We start from the raw sequence: 9695 nt of genomic DNA, 5'->3' as shown, positions 1-9695 counted from the left end.
TTTCAATTTCTGCTGCCCTCGGCTGCTCACGTCTCCTGACCCTTGGGGAGTGTGTGTGTGTATGTGTGTGTGTCTGTGTGTGTATGCGCATATCCACAGCTCAGATGTCCAAATTGCTCAATGTAAATTGTGGGGTATCTGCTGGAGTTCATTTATCAGTGTGGTGTAAGGAGTCAGAATTTGTCATTTAGATGGAGGAAGAGAGTATCAACACACACACACACACACACACACACACACACACACACACACACACACACACACACATACACACACATACAGAGCAATCATCATTATCCACAGTGCTAACACCATCTGCACCATCTGATGCGGACATTCCTCACACACCACATTCTGGGGTTCTGACCAATCAGAAGCCAGAACTCAGCACTGCTTTGGGATTGATGCTAGCTATTAGCATTGCTTTAAGAAGTCTGATGAAGAGATGATGAGAACTGGAACAGTCGTTGTTGCTCAAGAAAATAACAGGGTGAAGGATCTACTGCTCATCTTTATCTTCACTGTAAGAAGAACTTTCACTGTCCACCATAAACATTTCATCATCTCCACCTCCCTCCATCAAGCTCATGATGTAGCATATTAATGCTGTTCACACTGATATGATTATTGCTCTAAATCAGGTTTTACACATGACAGGATCATTTCCTCTTTTACTGCCTTCATGAGGCGAATGTCACCAGAGATATTAGAGGACAACAACAACAAAAAAAAAAAAAACGAGGACCACACTTCACTTCTTTGTTTAGGGAAATGAGCAACAAAAACGTTTCTTTCAGCCTTGTAAACAAAGTAAAGGTGTTGCAAAAGAAACAAAATGGTGTTTTTTCCCTTCTAAACCACTTATAACATATAAGCAACATATTGTTTGTTCCTAAGTAATGACAAAAAAGGCCTAGAAAATGTTTCATCTTTACTCATGAAGATACAAATTAATACATGAAATCCCTGACCATTTTAAAGCTGTATAAATATAAATGAATATGCAATGTGCCAAAAATGTTAATTATGCAAATTATTATGCTCAACCTTCTCTTAGCTACGTTTTGCTAGACAGATTAAAATGTAGCCCATTTGGAAGTTAGCTAGCTATCTTGGAATTTACCGTATAGCTAGCTAGTTTGGAAGTCACCGTGTAGCTAGCTAATTTGGAAGCACGCTAAAATGCTTGTATCTACAAGGTAAAAGATACAAACAATTTAGCCCTTAAACAAATTCAGCGCCTTCGTACTTGATGTTGAGAGCATTAGCGCTGCACCTGAGCGATCGCTAGTCACATGACGTAGGTGTTGAATCCACATTAAATGAAATGAAATATCGAACTTTCCCGGAAGTGTTCTCTCACTTAACTTTAATAAAACCTGCTTTAAATCAGTGTGTATAAAAGAATCCTGCCTTCTCTTCGCGAGTCTACAACCTGCAAAGCATTGTGGGTAACCGGCACTCTCTGTGATTTAACTCATCACCTAAAAGCAGCGTATTGATTTCTCTGTAATGGCTGTAAAACTTTCAGCAGGACAATTAAAAGAAGAGCTCACAGTTATTAAAAGATTTCAGCTTCCAGGAGGAAAAACAAATAAAAAGTAAAGAGAAATCATTTTACCCCCAAACCAGTGTGACACCAGGGGGCGTCGTTCTCTCAGAGTTAGTGGCCAAATTCTTTCAGAAGGAAATTTCATTTCAGTGTAATTCCAGAGAATCCATTACATTAAAAGTAACCAACCTAAAGCTTAAGCACATTTGTGATGAAATAGTTCAATAATTCAACTGTTCATAATCCTCCTCACCGATTGGCCGGGATTCACCTATCAGCGATTCCTCATTGGCAGTCATGGTTACCATGGAAACAAACAACGTGGCAGTGTTTCTGTCTGAGTCCTGTTTCTAATTGCTAATCTATTGTGTTCGCCTGTTTAGTGTTTTTTTGCTGTCCTGTTTTGTTGACTTGTTTGGTGTCTATTTGTTTATTTTTTTGTTACTCTACTGTGTTGACTGGTGTTTATTTTTGCTACTCTACTGTGTTCTTCTGTTTGGTGTTTATTTATTTATTTTTGTTTATTTTTTGTTACTCTACTCTGTTTCTCTGTTTGGTGTTTATTTATTTATTTATTTATTTATTTAACTTTACTGTGTTCAACTGTTTGGTGTTTATTATTTTTTTCTGTGTTGTGTTTATTTTTGTTTATTTTCTGTTACTCTACTGTGTTCCGCTGTTCAGTGTTTATTTATTTATTTTTGGTCCTCTGTACGGTGTTTATTTTTTGCTGTCCTGTTGTGTTGACTTGTTTAGTGTTTATTTATTTCTTTTTATTTTTTGTTTTTTTCTACTGTGTTCAACTTTGGTATTTATTTTTTTGCTGTGTTATTTTTGTGCTTATATTTTTTTACTCGACTGTGTTGCCTTGTTTGGTGTTTATTTTTGTTGGTGTTTGTTTATTTTTATTTAGAATAACAAAAAATAAGCACAAAAAAATCTAAAATAAATGAAGAAACACCAAACAGAGGAACACAATTATTTTTTTATTAGCAAAAAAATTTGCACAAAATAATACCTATAATATAAAAAATAATAAAATGTTCCTCTGTTTGATATTTATTTATTTATTTGTTTATTTATTTATTTATTTATTTATTTATCTATCAATAATAAATGTTTTTCTACTCTACTGTGTTCCTCCGTTTGTTGTTTATTTTTTGCTGTCCTGTTGTGTTGACCTGTTTGGTGTTAATTTATTTATTTCTGTTAATTTTTTTGTGTTAATGTTTTGTTACGTTATTGTGTTGACATGTTTGGTGTTTAATTTTATTTATTTTTTTATTTCTCTACTCTGTTTGGTGTTGATATTTTGCTGTCCCGTTGTATTGTCTTTAGTTCTTGATTTATTTTGTTTCTTTAAACCCCGTTGTGTTGTTGTGTCTAAGTGAAGAGTCCCAAACTTGTTTCTATGTTCTAGTGTTTTGTTTTTTATACCCGCTAGTATTTTGTCCCCTGTCATTATGAATTCTGGATAACATCTTTACACGACCCCAGCATTTACTCATTGTACAGTCTGATTGGTGGTCAGGTGTTGATGAATTCTCTTTAACAGCAGCTCTGACAGTAACTTTATATTAATGTGCTTGTTATGAGGTGTTTTTAAAGCAACAGCTCATACACAGGGTTGTGTGCATCAGATCATTATGAAAGGAGTCTCTAGTGTCAGAATGCGACAACGCTGATCTTCTCTCATTCTCTGAACATGAACATAATTGTCGGCAATGAAATCGAAAGCGCTCTTAAACGTACCTGTGTGTGCATTTTGCTGTGTTACTGCAACCGGAATATTCCTGTTATATCGTGGAAATAAAGCGCCGCAAGCCACTTTATTAGAGGAATCATTTCAGGACCTGCACTCCGGCGACTGAATAATTAAGCATTTAAAGCCGTTACAGAGTCGTTAAAGCCCGAACACGAGCTGGGAAATGAGAGGAGGTAAATTAAAGCAAAAAGGAAACGTGTCTGAAGTCGCTGAGCTGAAACCGTGTGAGATTCTGTGAATCATGAGTTTCAGCCTGCAGGAAGTGGATATAATTATTACAGAAGGCGCTACAGGCTGCATACATTTACATGATCTGGATGACGAATGGACCTTTTAGTGCATGTCACAGGAGCGTCGTCAGGGAAATGTGTGTGTGTGTGTGTGTGTGTGTGTGTGTGTGTGTGTGTGTGTGTGTGTGTGTGTGTGTGTGTGTAAATCTGCTCCCTCGTCCACGTCGTAATTACATCAAACTGTGGAATTAGTGTTTCTCTGCAGGCATCATTTTAATTTCTCACTTTCTACTTTGCAGATGAAGCACAGAGAGACTCTATAAATCCACACGGCTCGACTTCCCCTCCACTCGTCCAGTTATGGACCAGGAGAACTGTCAAGATCTGGATCGTAGCTCTATTAGCATCTATTCAGTTGCAGTTAGGGTTCAGAGCTGCAGAGATTAGAGCTTCAGGGTTCTGAGGTTCAAAGTTCTGCTGGTTCAGGGTCCTGATGTTCAGGTTTCTTAAGGTTCAGGGTCCTGAGGTTCAGGTTTCTTAAGGTTCAGGGTTCTGAGGTTCAGGTTTCTTAAGGTCTAGGAATCTGGGATTTGAAGTTTTAGGGATCTGAGAGTTCAGGGATCTGAAGGTTCAGGGTTGTAAGGTTCAGGTTTCTGAAGTTCAGGTTCAGGTCTCTGAAGGTTCAGGTTTCTGACGTTCAGGGTTCAGTTTCAGGTTTCTGAAGTTCAGGGTTCAGGTTCAGGGCTCTGAAGGTTCAGGTTTCTGAAGTTCAGGGTTCTGAGGTTCAGGGTTTTGAACGTTGAGGTTTCTGAAGGTTCAGGGATCTGAAGTTCAGGGTTCTGAGTTTCAGGGTTCTAGGTTTTGAAGTTTCAGGGTTCTGAGGTTCAGGGTTCTGAAGGTTCAGGGTTCTGAGTTTCCAGGTTCTGAAAATTTAGGCTATTGAGCTTCAAACTTCTCAAACATATGAGATTTAGAGATCTAAACATCAGGGTTCTGAGCTTCAGAGTTCTTGCTTGTGTCTGGAAAAATATGTGAAAATAAAGCAATGACTCACATTTAATACAAATCAAATTTGAAAATATGGACAATGTGCAAAAAGAACCAATAAATAAATAAATAAACTGTTTAAAAAAATATTAAATGAATCCTTCATTCATGAATTCTTCAAAAATTCTTCATGTAAAATGAATAATAAAAATAAGAATAATTTTTGCTAAAACTAATTTTTTGTTCCATTTTAGGAGCCTTTTTCATTCTTTTTTGAGTTTTTGTTTATCCCGCTGTGCCGTGTTTCTGGCTCACTGCAGACATGCAGAGACAATTTCCACGGCCATTTTCTCAAATCTCAGTGTGGAAGTCAGTGTTCCGGGGTCTCATCCATCCGACACGGAGGATGTCATTTGTTTTCCGTTTCTTTGTAAAAATCAGCTTTTTGCTCGTCCTTGAAAAAAAAAAAAAGCTCATTTTCTTGGTTCACTAAGACTGTCGAGCGTGATGACTTAAAACGGCTGAAGCAAGTGATGGGTGATTTACTGTAGTGTCTCTCTCACACACACACACACACACACACACACACACACACACACACACACACACACACACACACACACACACACACACGTGTAGGTGCTGCCTTGTTAAATAATCAGCCTGGATTGTTAAATGAGAACAACAATAACAATGTTCTGAAGGTCAGCTTTGAGTAATAGTGTTGTTCATAACTCTCCGTGAATTATCGAGACTATAATTGACTTGATTAATGAATTCGTCATGAATATTCATAATTGTAATTAGAATGGCAAATTAGTTCGGTGCACATAGAATTAACAAGACTGAATAAATAAATGGTCTTCGGACTTCTTGCTCCTTATTTAGAAGGGATTTTCTGAGGAAATTGGTGGTTAAGAAGGAAATGGAAAGTTCTAGAACTCTGTCAAAAGAACTAACACAGCCACAAAATTCTCCATACAGGGTTTCAGCAGAAACCTTAATGATCCAACGAACCCTTAAAGAAATGAGAGCGTGTGAGTGAGTACACTGCTGTAAATGTGCACCGTCCTACACGTGTAACTTTGGTGCTCTCGGGTTGGAACTCTTTGGGAATCTGTTAAAGGTTCTTTCTAGAACCCAAAAAGAAACTTTTTCTCTATCTAAAAGCTCCGCATGTGAAAGCTAAGGACTTTCATTATCCACTGAACCCTGAGCAGATTATTAAAAAGCAATTAAGAAGCAATTATTTGTGCAGTGCGCAGTCTAGACTTCTTTGAAGGTACTTTAAGGGTTCTTTAAAGGTTCTCAGCTTGAATTCTCTCAGAAGCGACAGCTGGAACTGGAGCTTTTCCTCCTCAAATGTGCAATGACAGTGCTTCAGATGTTTCTTTTTTTTAATGTTTGTTTATTTCATGTGAAAAGTGGAACTTAAAGAAAGAAACAAAGCCTTGTGTGTTGAGTTCTGGATTTCGATTGGTCAGAAGATTCATCGTGTATAACAGAAAGCTGCCAATCACAAATCACAGGTTCTAACCCACCACAAGCAAAACCGCGTTCTGAATAAAAGCGTGACACCTCATGCTGTGTCTCTAAACTAATCCCGCTTGCGTGAGCACGAACGTCGTGTTGATTTTTGTTTTGATGGATTTGATGTTCATTGCAGGACGCTGTGTTTATCTACACTCCCATCATTCAATCTTGTATCCAAACATCAGATGTCCTACTTTAACCACGTTAGTAAAAATGTAATCAATTTTAATATCCGCGGCTTTTTTTTATTTATTTCAAGCTCAGAGGAAACTCCACAGTGAGTGATGACTAATTTGTACAACACCTGACAAGGTGAATTAAGACAAGGGCTTTTTTGGTGATGCATGAGCCTCTTGCAGGTGTAATTAACCTTCCAGCTGCACTAATTAATTCGATTCCAACAAGGTCAAGTTCTTTAATTTGAACAATTAAGCTCCTTGCTGGTTTGCGAGAGTAACTTAGTTAGCATGTTGTTATAATAATCCAGAAACGCGTGTAAGTAAGGGGGCAGCACGCTTGGCACTCGGAGACTTCTATGTTCATCCATCTGCCCAGGGGAGACTCTCATTGCAGAACTTGTGAAGCTGACACGGAGTCGTTCCAGTTTGATGGTGTTTGGAGAGTCTCCGGCCTGCTACACCATCAGGGTAATGAAGCAGTCGGGGACAACATTTGGGCACAAACGGTGCTAATATCTACGTATCGTCTACAACAGCACCCCCTTCAAGACCTAAGCCATTCCTGTCTAACAGAGCGTAACCCGCCAAATGTGACTGCCAACTGTTTCACGGGATGCGTCCCAATTTGGCGTCTGTACAACACCGGAATGTTGTGACATAAAACCTCCATTGTGGAATTGTTAGCGGCGATGTTCCTCCTTCGGACCAGCCGTGTTTTTATTTTGCGCACAGCTCAGGATGCCCTCGGGTTAAACGCACAACCATGCTGAAGTCTTCTAGGGATTCTTTAAGTCATCCATCAAGGCTACAAAATAAAAGCTTCAATTATAAACAAACGCCGTGAATACCTACCTGCCGTCGACTTCCTTTATACCTAACCAGCACACGAAGCGACCTGTAGACGTGAAGGTAAAGGTCTGACATCACGGCCAAGGGCAAGTGCACGTCCTTCTTTACATTCAGGCCATAATGTTACCTTTCATGGTGAGATTTATCATATGATATTCCATCTCAGGACAACACGGGCTGTAAAGCACTTCTTTTATGAACCCGGCATACATAAACCTGCAGTGTTGTTTGGTATTCAGCACATAAAAGACAGTGAGGGAATGAGAGAAAGGGAGAAATGAGGAAGAGGAAAGAGAAAAGGAAGGCAGTCCTGGATACAATTTACAACAGATGTTATTTATATATTTTCAGGAGCAGATTTTATTAGAAGAAGTGCAGCAAGACAAATGAGACCCTGCAGATCTGTAGGTTAATTACCTCATTACATATTCATTTTCTATCTTCCTTGGCAGATAGAGAGAGAGAGAAAGGGAGAGATGGAGATAGAGGTGCTACCATCACTTCCCCCTAACTTATTAAACATTACTTTTAAGATAGATTCGCATGTCTGGTGTTCTCTTCCAAAAAAAAAGGGTCCAGAGATCTGCACAAGAATCAATGTGTTATCTATTTATCACGATGCTTAGCTAGCGCACACAGGAAGTGATTTATGAAATCCACCGAACCAGTTGTTTAAAACCCAACAACACGAAGCGTATTCATCAACCAGGACTAACAAACCGACTGTGTTGGTGTACAGGCAAATAAAACACGTGAATATTAAAGGCTACCGCTGCTAACAAGGCAGTGAGGGAGCAGAAACGTGATTAAGGCTTGAATCATGGTGGAGGAGGAAAATGAGAAATAACACACAGACAGTGGTTCGATGTCAGACGGTGCAGCTACGGTTGGCCTTGGCTGGTTTGAGGTCATGATAACTTATTAAAAAAAAATTACAACGATTACAAAATCCACTTGCTGTAGATGAGTCATTTCAAGACTCAGCTCTGAGTCAATTTAGAGTTGATTCAGAGTCAAATCAATTCCTCACTAAAGATCATTTTGAAGGTGGACAGAGCCGCTCTGTCCTAGTGTGACGTTCCAGTTTCCACCTTCAAATCTTCAAAATCCATCCATCCATCCATCCATCCATCCATCCATCCATCCATGCATCCATGCATCCATCTTCTACCGCTTTATCCAGGGCCAGATCACGGGGGCAGCAGACTAAGCAAGGATGTCCAGACTTCCCTCTCCCTGGACACTTCCTCCATCTTTTCTTTTACGTGATGTACTGTAGTTCACATCTTCTGGAGTGTACACTTTGGATAAATCATGGAGGTTCGATTTAACTCATTGGTTCTCCCCACTTGTGGAACCCTTGTGGAATTTCATGTGTGGTTCTACACTGAACCTTCAAGCATTCACTTCACTTCTACCACAGTAGAGATCATCTAACCGTGGCAAATAGGCGATTTCTTCCCAGAGTGAGAACCCTTGAGGCTTCATTGTAGAACTCGACAGTACAGTTTCTCACAGCTTTACACCTCCCCTCCCAACCCCCCAAAAATAGGGATAGAAAATGCACACTAAATAAGGAAAAACAGCCTTGATTTTGTTTCTTTTTTTATATATTTTATTTATTTCTTCCTCGTTGTGTGACCTCATTCCACATTAAACAGATAGTTCTATTGATTCGACTAAGGCTGACAGAAACTTGGGGTCACCCCGTCTTTAAAGAGTTTTGTATTTTTTTGTTTGCCCTTAAAACAAAGCTTCAATATATTTGACTCTTATTGACTTAATGTTATGTGCTTTTAGGGAATAAAACGACTCACAACAAGTGTTCATACGCTGAGAAGACTGGAGTTTTTCTGCAGCTTCCTTTAAAAGGTCAGTTCATGTTAAAATAAACAAATTGCTTTAATAAATGGAAACACACACACACACATCCTCCATCTCTCTGTCTGCCAAATATCTATTGATTTTCATGCATATTTATCAGGGCCCAGTTCCTCGGAGATCTACAGCGAATTGAGGTTTTTGTGGTTACTGAATTGTAAAAGCAGGACTGCGGTTGCTTCAAGCCAGGAACCTGAACGACCCTGAGGTTAAAGCTCTTTCCTCCACACAGAAAAAGTGCCTTTCCTTTGAATTTCCAAGGCAGTTCTTTGCTGATTTTATTACAGATAATGCCTCGACACCTCAGGATGCTGGAATCTGCTGCTGGTCCTGAAGCCAGAGCCATCACTCGATGTCCAGCTTTTCCCACGGTTGAAGATCACTCATCTGTGATAAGAGCGCTGTTACTGCCCATTTTTGGGAGCATATTTGTTTGACTCAATGCAATATTTCAGTCCTGACTTACTTCATTCCTCTCTGGCTTATCAGCTCTGGGTGGAACTGCAACTCCCGGAGTTAGTGGAAGAGAACTTCTCCAGCAAGCAGTCAGAGAGCACAATATCCCCGTTCCAATGTCTGATCAAAACTTCACAACATGCCAAAATGAGCAAAAGACTCCAGGACGAATAAAGTGTAGTAGATTGTACACAGTAGATCAATATTCAGAGCACAGAACCATTACCAACTACAGATGTTCTGCAAAACTTACAACAAAACTT

At 39.3% G+C, this 9695-nt stretch overlaps 1 long non-coding RNA gene across 2 annotated transcripts; it reads left to right on the top strand.

Moving 5' to 3' along the window:
• The first annotated feature begins 5441 nt into the window (after positions 1-5441).
• Positions 5442-9219, top strand: LOC113644569. 2 transcript variants are annotated; one of them, XR_003441016.2, is made up of 3 exons: positions 5442-5571; positions 8896-8967; positions 9080-9219. It is a non-coding gene; the product is annotated as an uncharacterized LOC113644569 (long non-coding RNA). The 2 variants fall into 2 exon arrangements; XR_003441015.2 differs by having other exon boundaries at positions 5490-5575.
• The last annotated feature ends 476 nt before the right edge of the window (positions 9220-9695 follow it).

Source organism: Tachysurus fulvidraco, chromosome 3, assembly GCF_022655615.1.
Source record: "Tachysurus fulvidraco isolate hzauxx_2018 chromosome 3, HZAU_PFXX_2.0, whole genome shotgun sequence".
Taxonomy (NCBI): domain Eukaryota; kingdom Metazoa; phylum Chordata; class Actinopteri; order Siluriformes; family Bagridae; genus Tachysurus; species Tachysurus fulvidraco.
The sequence above is the reverse complement of the archived record's forward strand: the minus strand, read 5'-3'. Positions and strand labels throughout refer to the sequence as shown.